Below are 10864 nucleotides of genomic sequence, written 5' to 3' on the forward strand. Positions count from 1 at the left end.
GAGCTGCTGCCAAACGTAAAGTTTAGATGCTTAAACTGATGATTTATTAGAGTTAATATAAAATAAATCATCAGAATGTGGAAAACTTTTTTAAAAACTCAGAAACAAGAACAGAAATTAGATTATTTCTCTACCAGAGCCTTTATTATTATCTGAATCATAAGAAAATAGTTTCATTTTAATAATAATGAACCCTAAAAATGTTTATTAATGAGTAAATACAGTAAACTGTTGTTAAACATCAAACTGTGACCTGAATATTAATAACATTGTTGAAAACTGTTAGTATGGATTTTACCATTTATTAAAGTCAAACATCAAATCACAATAAATTTATTACACAACATATTAATGTACTAAAGTCGTTAATTTGTCATATTTTCCTTCAGAAATATGAAATTAATCCAGGAGGTTTTCAAAGGGTTTGTGTTCTGCTGTGGATTTTAGCCGCCATTTTAACTCCGTAGCCATGGAAACGATGACGAACTCGGCTCAGTTTTTGGCTTTTGGAAGAAAAGAACAGAAAAGTTAAAAAATAATTTTTCAAAATATTTTTGTATCTAATCATTTTTAAGTTTAAAAATCTTTAATATCAACAATTTTTTTAGTTAAATTTTTATTGTTTCAAAAATTTCTTTCTGGTAAAAAAATATTTGTCAGCTTTAAATCTTTTTTTACCTCAAATTTTTTTGTTTCAAAATATTGTTTAGGGCGTGCCGTGGTGGCGTAGCGGTTAGCGTGACCCGTATTTGGAGGCCTTGAGTCCTCGGCGCGGCCGTCGCTGGTTCGACTCCCGGACCCGGCGACATTTGCCGCATGTCTTCTCCGTTTCCTGTCAGCCTGCTGTCATATCAGGGGCACTAGAGCCACAAAATACCCCTGGAGGGGTAAAACAATATATATATATATATATATATATATATATATATATATATATATTGCTTTAGTTGCAAATATTTTTCTTAGTTTCAAAGTTATTTTTTATTATTGAAGCAATTTTCTGTTTAAATTTTTTTTGTTTCAAAATATTTTTTATTTTCAAATAAATTCTTTTTTCAGTTTATTTGATTATTTATTTTAGTTTCAAAGTCAAACACTGAAACTGAAATTATTTTTTCAGTTTCAAAGTAATTTTTTGGTTTCAAAAACATTTTGTGAACAAAGTTTATGGCTCTAATGTAGCTCCATAGTTTCTAACCATATTTGTGATTTCTAGAGGTTTGGTGAAACTGGAAACGTTTATTTATTTTTAAACTATTAAGCCCAAGACATTAGCGACTCTGTAGTAATGAGCCCATACTGCAGACGGCTGCTGGTGGATTCTGGGTAACGGCTGCAGCCATCGGTGTGTTTGTGAGACTAAAGTCAGAGCAGGATCTCAGCTGGTTTCATGGTGATCAGGTCCGTTCCGTTTCGCTGTCCATCAGCGCTGAAGCTGGCGCTGCCCGGGCCGGTCCATACTGTATGTGGGGTGTTTGGGATTCGGGACGCGGCGCTGCGCCGCCCGGGTCCCTCCATGCGATCTGCGGCCCAGTAAACCATTGTTTGACTTGGCTCGGCTCGGGGCTCCCCGGGGTCTGTGCCATGAAAAGCTTTCTGTTGGACGCCCGGTGCTTATTGTCGGAAAATTGTCCCCCCCAAAATTAGCATAGAAGCATCCAAAATGCATAATGTTGTGCAAATGACAGCTGCTTAGCTGAAACAAAGGGAGCAAAATGGCTTTTGGTTGCGCTGGCCTTGTTATGCTAATAGCCCCCTGCCTGCCATTACAGCCCGGTCCAAACAAATCAGGAATTCCTGCTTCATTTGGCATTGCCGCCCCACGTCCTCCATCAGAGCAGCAGTGTGGTCCGGTTCGCCCCCCGCCGAGGCGCGACGTGAGCGTTACCTGATATCTGAGCTTCTGACGGGTCCATGTTTCTTTACTGGAGCCTCCAGAGCAGGACGGGTTCCCAGTACTTAGTATGCTAATGTATTCTAGCGGCTAATTCAGCAGCAGAAACAAAACGCAGTGAAAGGGTTTGGGTTCCAGCGCAGACTAATGACCAGCAGATTAATCACTGGACACGTGGACGGGGACGGCGTCAACTTGAAGCTTTCTGCAGCACTGGAACCAGGATCAGAACCGGACTGGACCAGGAGTCACCCAGCAGAGGACAGAGCACTCCTGCTTCTGGGGCAGGTCATGAATAAAAGGCCAGAACACTGACATGGTCCTTCCTGACCCTCCAGAACCTCTGCAGATCCTCTGGGTCATGGATTCCTGGTGAACAGAGCTTGGGAGGTTCTGGTTGACGATGTTGGACCTACAGCTGAAGGAATGGTGCGGTACCGGTCAGTTTCACAGTGGAAACAGAGTGACCCGGTCCGGCATCAGTAGCTTAAATCAACAGTAATAAAGTGGATGGTTTGGTAAACTGACCAGTCTGACTGAACTGGGTTGAACTGGAGAACATTTGGTGTTAATCATGATGAGGTGAACCGGACCGGATCGGCCTCACGGATCGGGTCGTGTTGGTGAAAACGGAGGCGAGATCATTTCTCCTTGCTTCCTGCTCGTCATCGCGCGCCTCCAGCCGGTTGGAGCCAAGCGTTTCCTGGCTGGAGGTGAGACTCTGTCCTCTCTCAGGCCATCAGGCCCGTTGCTGAGCGCTGAAAGAGACGGACAGCGCTCGCCTCTCGCTCAGTGGAAATTAAGCTGCCGCGGCACGCCCGCTGCCCCATTGTTGGCCGCCCGGGGAACCGGCCGCTTGGTATTCCAGGCACAGATTGGCTCTGAACTTTGCTGTGTGCAGTAGGAACCCGGCCCACTGCCATTGCAATTCTCCCCTTTGCCTTTCCAACTCAATCTCGCACTGTGCCCTCATCACCCGCTCCCTTCCTTCATGTCTTTGCCTTTCCGCTGGCTCTCACCCCAGAGAACATCTTGTTCTTGTTACTCTGAGATACAGGAACGATCCGGTTTCATGAAACATGTCAACTACTGTGCATGTGAGCCAGAACAACCAGAAAATCTGTCATCTGGAGGCAGCGCTGCTGCTGACGCACGCTGCAGCCCCTGGTGGCAGCTCCTTCATGCCACTAGCGGACTGTATATTTGTTTAGTTCCTCTAATCATCAAAGGCAGCCCAGAGCCGTCTCACCTGTTTCCTCATGAAACGCTGCCTTTCATAGGAGCGCTGCAGCTGCTTTCTGTCCCGGCGCTCAGGCCTGATTATACGGCTGCAGAAAGGAGGCCCCGCTCCTGCCACGTGATTGGGAGAGTCACCTCTGATGGTGATTTATTCCCCCGACAGGACGTCCACGCTGCTGCGCGCAGGAAGGTCTTGGCCTTCTTTCCTCCTCCGCCAGGTGGAGAGACACGTCAGCTGTCAGGAGATAAACCAAACTCTGCCATAAAAACAGCGAGTTTTCAGTTAAATGAGAAATAGCATCATTAATGTTCGGACATAAACATGACTTACATCCCTTATCCATTCCATGACCTCAATCATCTTGGGAGAGATTGGAGACGATGCCTTGGTGCCAGCGGTGACCCAAAGTCAATATCTTGAAGAAATGATCCTTAATGGTTAAAATATGATCTGAAGCTTCTCGTGTTTCATTAGATGTCCTGATTTAAAGCATACATGAAGAAGAAAGGATCGCATTCAGGGACTCGGCCTCTTTGTACAGATGTTGGGACTCTAACAGGGTCACACGTATGTCTGAATCTACGGTTTTAGAAAAAAGAGACAGTTTAGTCTCCATGCGCTGTGAAGTTGAACAGAAAGTTCTTTGGGACCGATGTTCTCTTCTGTAGTGGTTCTCAAACCGTGGTACATGTTGTACCCCTGACTCCCTTCTGGGGCTCACAAGAAATATTGATGTCAGCTGTTAACAAGTTGCACACAAAGCCAAGTAACCATGGGCAGGGTGTGGAGAACAAACTGGACGAGGAACATGTGCAACACCGGCCGTCTCTCTGCAGAGCCGTGCTGGACGGCTGATTGCTGCTTTCATTTGTGTAGCATCAGGTTTACAATCATGACTTTGTGCTGCCAAACCAGTAAAACAACACTTAGAAACGCTAACGTCAGGTCGCAATAAACCAAGAAACCTTTGGTTCTTATAGGAAGAACCTGAGCAAAATCCCATTAAAGTCGTCCAGAAAGATTGGGCCCGACACCGCGGAGTCTCCACGGATTGGGCCGAGCCAGAACGGAGTTTATCCAGGACTGTAGAAAAATAAAAAGCTGCTCTAATTTCTGGAGCAGCAGCGGTAGCCAGTAAAAGTACCAGGTAGGAACAGGACCTACATGGCCCAGAGTCCTGGTGATCCTCCGGTCCAGTTTTCTCAGATCTGAAATGTTTGTGGGATCAGGTCCATTTACCGTCTGCTGAATCGTTTCAGTCCTCAGCCTGTTGAAAGACTTCCCACATACTCAGCTCTACGGGTTGGACTCAACGCCGCTGCCAGCAGGCGGACATTTCATCGTCAACATCTCGTTACAAACTCCTTCATTTCCCTCAGCCTGATGAGGAGCTAGCTGAGCGGCTAGCCCGTTTCTCCTGACAGCGGTAATCACGTCCTTACCACTGGTTGTCCTGATTCCCAACCGGATCGGCTCAGGGCGGCGTACAACATAGTTTGATGTGAACGCTGTTTCACCGAAAACAAAAAGCTTCACCTCCGGCAGACATCAGTCTTGAGTCTTCTCAGAGGGAAATATGTCGACCCGCTCTCGTTTTTCTGGAAGAAGACGCCTCGTTTTATTGAAACCTTCTGCAGTTTCTGAGCGGCCATGGTGGACAAACAAGCGAACCACGATGGAGGATCTTTATGTCTTTTTAACCTGATGCTACGTAAAGCAGCGACCAGCGAAACGGCGTTTAGGATGCTTTAGTGTAACTGCTGTTCTCTGCAGAGTTCTGGGTTTTTCCAATCATTTTGATCCCATTGAATCAAGAGAATCTTTCATCACGTCTGCAGGAGGCGAAGTGACCAAAGCGTCCTGGTTTTTGGTTGGACTCTGCTTCACGGCGGCGCTGCTGAACTCCAGGATGAATCCGCCTCTCTTCGCCTCCCGGCCGCCTCCCATTCATTCAGCCGGACTCGGATCGACGGCCTGAGTGATGGACGCGGCCCGAGGCGGAGACACTGCCCCAGTGTTCAGAGCACAGCCGCTCTGTTCAGGCCCCGCGGGGGGCCGCCGCGGCCCCCAGAGCCCCGCAACAAATCTCCCAATTGTGTTCCCAACGCTCTCCAGAAACATGCCACATGATCCTTATCAGGCTGCCTGTAAAGTAAATATACACCCCACCATATATTACCATAAATTACTGCTGCAGCGGCCTGATGGTGATTGCTGCTAAACGCTTTCTCTGGAGAAACACTCGCTCTGTGTGTGTGTGTGTGTGTGTGTGTGTGTGTGTGTGTGAGAGAGAGTGAGGAGCTAAAGGGCCGCTGCCAGTGTTTGTTCAACTTGCCTCCAATGAGATCTCAGGGTCCGGGTGGGATTTGTATGAACACAAGCTGTGAGTGATGTCATTCATTCAGCGCCGACTTGGACCTTTAATAGCTGCCGTCTTGAATCGCTGCCATCCCTCCTGGAGAATACTGTGACACTGTGTGTGTGTGTGTGTGTGTGTGTGTGTGTGTGTGTGTGTAAGGTCCTCTTTATTTTCACTGATGTTAGCACGTGCTATTACCAGGTCAGCTAGTAATTAAAAAATGCCCAGAAACAAGAGCGCTTCAATTAGTCTGCTGGGTTCTGGCTCAGCTGGTGTTGGCCGGGACTCGAGTAGAGAGCTGAGGCGGCGTCGCACTCGGCGGCGTCGCACTCGTTGGCGTGTTTAACGGCCGGCTTCATCAGCACGCCGTTTTACAAGCAGACAACATTCGCTCTGCTGGATGCGTCTCCAAATGGAAGATGGTGAAACGTTGAAAGCCAAATGTTGACACATTCAGTTACAGGAGGAAAAGTTTGACTGGCTTCAGTAACTGAATAATGCATATTTTAAAGTTTCACATCAGGAAACGTTGCTAGAAATAGTGAAAACTATTTTCTTTACTCAAGTTGGTTTTTGGCTTTTCAAAATGGGAGATCAAAACTCATTTACTGAATATGCTTTCAGTGAACTTTCCCATCCACTGGAGGGTCTGTGCCTTACCAGAGGCACAAAAAGACTAAATTTTCTTGAGATCCACTCTGGTGTGTAGTTTCTACTTCCATTTTATTACGGCGCTGCGTAGCGTCAACGTTATATGAAATTACGTTTTGTGAGACTTGGATCATTCACTCCAAAAAATCAGCATTTTCATTTCAAAAGGGAACATTTTACATTTTTGAGTCCAAATTTTCACAACAGATGGAAGGAAACAGGTGATGGAAACTTGCTGTCATGGAGGAAAACAGTGGATCATCTCTCCAGTGGCGTACCGCAGGGCTGAGTGTTCGGTCTCATTTATTTGTTTCTGTTGAATCGATGCTTCGTGTCTGCAGCGTTTTAAGGTTTATGTCTGCTAGAGATAAACCTGGAATAAAGTTCGTCCAGATTTATCTGGACCCGGGAGCAGAGGTCATGTACGGGAAGCAGGAAGGGTCATGGATTAGGAAACAGCAGGTCCTGTGTGTGACCTCCTCTGCACGCCACCCACAGCCACACATCACTTACTCACGTCAGGTGTGTGGTAGAAGAAACTGGAGTTGAGAAACACTGGTCTAGTCAAAGCCCAGGTCTCAAGTTGAGCAGCGATCTGGTAGCTAGTTGAACGTTTCCCTCATTTTCTACATTCTCAATGTTTGTGGATTGTTAAATCTCTTTATTTCCAGACTTTGATGTTCATTTCCCAGTAAATATTAAATGTTTTCCAGGTATTTAAACCCTCCAGCAGCAGCTCAGGTCCCGTCTGATGACCTCTGACCTGCGACCTCAGAGTGAAGCTCCTCTGCTGGAGTCAGGTCGGTGTTTTCAGTGACTGAACCTCCTGGTGAGTTTCTGATGATCATGACTGTGTTATTCCTGAGAAAACAGCCTCACTCATTCATCCTTCAACAGTTGGGAGCAGTGAGCCATGCGCCGCGCCTCCTCGCCGCTCTCAGCCCATAATGGGCCGAGTGTGCGGTTATAAGGAAATGATTCAGCTCCAAATCCCCGTTAAGACCATAATGAGGCTTTTTACTCCTGCACAAATTCAGCTAAGCCTCTTAATTATACCAGCGCCGCATTCTTGGGCCAACCGGCTTCTTTACCGATGAAATAACTCAAACCAGGAGATTACCACACCGGCGGGCCTTGACCTCCCGCAGGACGCTTCGCTGGTGACCTCCGGCTGCAGGCAGGACTGACGGCGGCGAGCACCGCGCTCCCCTGACGGCGGCGAGCACCGCGCTCTCTGACGGCGGCGAGCATCGCGCTCTCTGACGGCGGCGAGCATCGCGCTCTCTGACGGCGGCGGTGTAATGAGGAACCTGCGGCGCGTTGACAGGCTGACAGGAAGCCGTCGCTCTGCTGGGATCTCATCTCTGATTATTTAGCAATGGGTCAGAGCTTTTATTTTGGCAATCAACGCAGAATGGGCCTGACTTCCTCTGATGGTCCACAAAGCGAAGTCAAAGTCCAGTCCAGGTGTGAACACAAATCGACCTCTGACCTCCAAACCTCGGTCTCAGTTTGAAGTTTAAAAAAATATATGAGCATCAAGTGTCTTCAAAAGCAGGAAGTGGAATACAGCGCAGGGCATTCTGGGTAAATACAACCAAAGCTAACGTGTTAGCCTAGCGCTAGCAGCAGAAATGTTTCCTGGTCTTCAGCCAAAGACTAAAGAGAAATCCTCCCACACTAAAACCTGACGCCTCCATCTTGTTTCCATCTGGTGAAACAGGAAGTTGCTCTCAGTGTCTTCAGAGGTTTTGTGTCGTTTCCTTCAGTGGTTCTTGGTGCAGCGCCCCCACAGGCCAGGAGGGGAACAGGTTGCTCAAATTTACAACTTTATTCTGAGATTTTCATCCTGTTATTTTGGCTTTATTCTGGTAAATCTCTGTTTCTTCATGATGTCTTTACGTGACTCTGTTTTTGTTTACTCTCCATGAAGAAGGAAACTCCCTGAATGTGTTCCAGGATATTTTTGGCTCTTCTTGATGAGGGAAAGTTGTAGACAGTTTCAGTGGCTGATTTTGACGAGCCTGTGATGAGGAGCCCTTCGTCTCTCTGGGAGCCGACCCCCTGCCTCCTCTTCATCAGACCCGGCCCGACTCGGAGCAATCAGGGGCTCAATCGGCTCCCCGAGGGGCCAAGGAGAGAACCGGAGTCAGCACCTAAAGCAGGTGAAAAGCCACTCATGTAACAAAGCTATCAGCCTTTATTCAGAGAGCTTAGCCTGGAAACAAGACCCAACCTGCAGCCCTCGCTCACAGGCATGACGGCGCTGCGAACTCCTCATGTGAGCCTGAAGAGACACGTGGCCTGATTTAGATAATAGATCTGCTTCCCCCTTAAATTCTGCTCAATTATTCAAACATTTGGAGGGAGAACAATGCCTAATTGGGAGTTACCAAGAAAAGCAAACTGCGGCCCATTGTGCCTTTTGCAACTTACTCTGTCCTACTTTTCTGAGGCTCCACAGCGAACAAAAAGGCAGAGATAATGGAGCCATGAATGCAGGACAAACAGGTGTGAAAACCTGAGCGGCTGCAGGTCACGCTGCGTTTCTCCTCCAAACCTCCGACCCAGAAACACGGATCAGCACCAGAGTCGGCCGCCTGCTCTCTGGAAACCTGTGAAAACATGAATAATCATGAGGTGGGACCATCCTAATGAGGCTGCTGAATATTCATGAGTTCTGCCGGGTCGGCCGGACCCGCATCGGCTCGGCCAGCCGTCTGGAGCGTTCAGGGAGCGCCGCACCGCACCGCCGGCTGAGAAACGACCAGGAACAGGAAACGCCGCGATGCAAAACGACTACAAGACGTCTGCAAAACACGCGGCGATTTATCCTGTTTATATTTATAATTCTTATTTTCATTTTACCAGCATAAAACACCTTTTCAGAGGAATCAGGCCAAAAACAGAATTAAAAACACAGAAAAATAAACATTTAAAAGTAAAAAATCTAAACTAGATCCAGAAAACGTGTAGATATCAGAAAATCGCCTCAAGAACTTTTAGATTTAAAAAACCAAATGAATTAATTCAGTAAAAGTTTCTGGCAACAAACTCCAATAAGAGGAGGAATAAATAAGTTATATTTTACTGTACAGTTTTTATTTTATGAGTCTGTAGGCAGGAACTGTTTGTATTCTTTCTGTACTTTATGAACTAATCAGTGAAACGTTTTGTTTTCTTCATATTTAGTTTGAATCCAGACGAAGTAAACCTGCAGGTTGAATCTGTTTTCTGGTTTATTTATTCTGGGTCTTTATTCCTGGTTCTCCGACTGAACACTTTCAGAACCAGCTGCTGGTGCTGCAGGTGTTCGCCGCGCCGCCTCATCCTGACGGGAAACGTCCCAGTGAGTCACAAGCTGGCCTGTTATGAAACTTTGTTTGGATCGCCGCGGCTGTTTGGACTAATCCGGGAGGAGCTGTTGTGACTGCGGCTTCCTCTGGAAACATTCCCGCCGTGACTCACCTTCCAAACTTAGCTCGGCCGTGAACCGCCGGTCTGGAGGCGGGACGCCACCGCCGGCCCAGGAAGGGCTGAGGGATGAGTCAGGAGGCAGCAACGACCAATCAGGAGGCAGCAGGACACTGAGGCATCGACCAATCAGGAGGCAGCAGGACGCTGAGGCATCGACCAATCAGGAGGTTTGGACCTGACTCTTCAGTGCGTTACTTTCTGCTACAACCTCAGACGTCCGACGTCTTTACAGCCGTTCAGAATTCCCAGAATTCCAAGCTGCATGACCCGATTGAGACCCAGAAGCCTCTGGTTTCTACAGCATGGCCCAGTTCATCCCAGTTCCTCCCAGTTTAATCTGGTCCAGTTCAGTCCAATCATTCTGTCTCATTTCTTTGCTCTAATTTAATCCAGTTGATTTTGATAGGCATCGTTGATCTGATAGTTGCTGGTTAATCCCAACATTTCTTTATAATCCAGTTTAATCCAGTTCATCCAGTAGCAGAACACTCAAACCAGCCCAGTTTAATTCTCCAGTTTAATCTGATTTATATCAGATTGGTAAAAATGTTATTAAAATTAAAACGGTTTAATTCATTAGAGTTACAGTGAATTCATTTTAACGTTTCATTTCTGGGTTTTATGATTCCTTGACAAATTTAAATAAAACATGAAAATAAGTTTACAGCAAATAAAACGACTGAAGAGATTTTATGTGAATGTTTTGGAAAACTTCACAGAAAATGAAAAACATCTTGAGAAAAAAATGTTTAAATCTGCAAAACTTTAACTAGATTCAAACTTTTCAGTTATTTTCCTGATTTACTAGTTTGAATTTTAAACTCGCTAATAAACATTTATCTGGATTAAGGTCATAAAAATCTGATTTAATAACCAAACCTGATCAGTTTGCTCTGTAAAAACACTAAATCCTACCAAGTGTTTCTGTCGCTTTTACAGTGCAAATATATCAGCACTTAAATAAAGTTTTCATTTAGATATATCAGCTTATTTAAAGTCAATAATTGATGAAATAATCTGCCAGCAGGTTTTAATTAATCCATATTTTCATTAGAAACAAAAACGTGTTTAGTGTTTCTGCACTGATGGAGCGTTGAACTGTGGAGGTTTAATAAAAAACGTTTTTATTCTCCAGAAACTCATCCGTGGCCTCAAAATGTTTTGACTAGGCCAGAAATCTTTCTTCAGCCATAAAAACTCTCTACAATATTCCTGCTTGAACTGGAACCAGCTGGCAGAAATG

Source organism: Xiphophorus couchianus, chromosome 24, assembly GCF_001444195.1.
Source record: "Xiphophorus couchianus chromosome 24, X_couchianus-1.0, whole genome shotgun sequence".
NCBI lineage: Eukaryota > Metazoa > Chordata > Actinopteri > Cyprinodontiformes > Poeciliidae > Xiphophorus > Xiphophorus couchianus.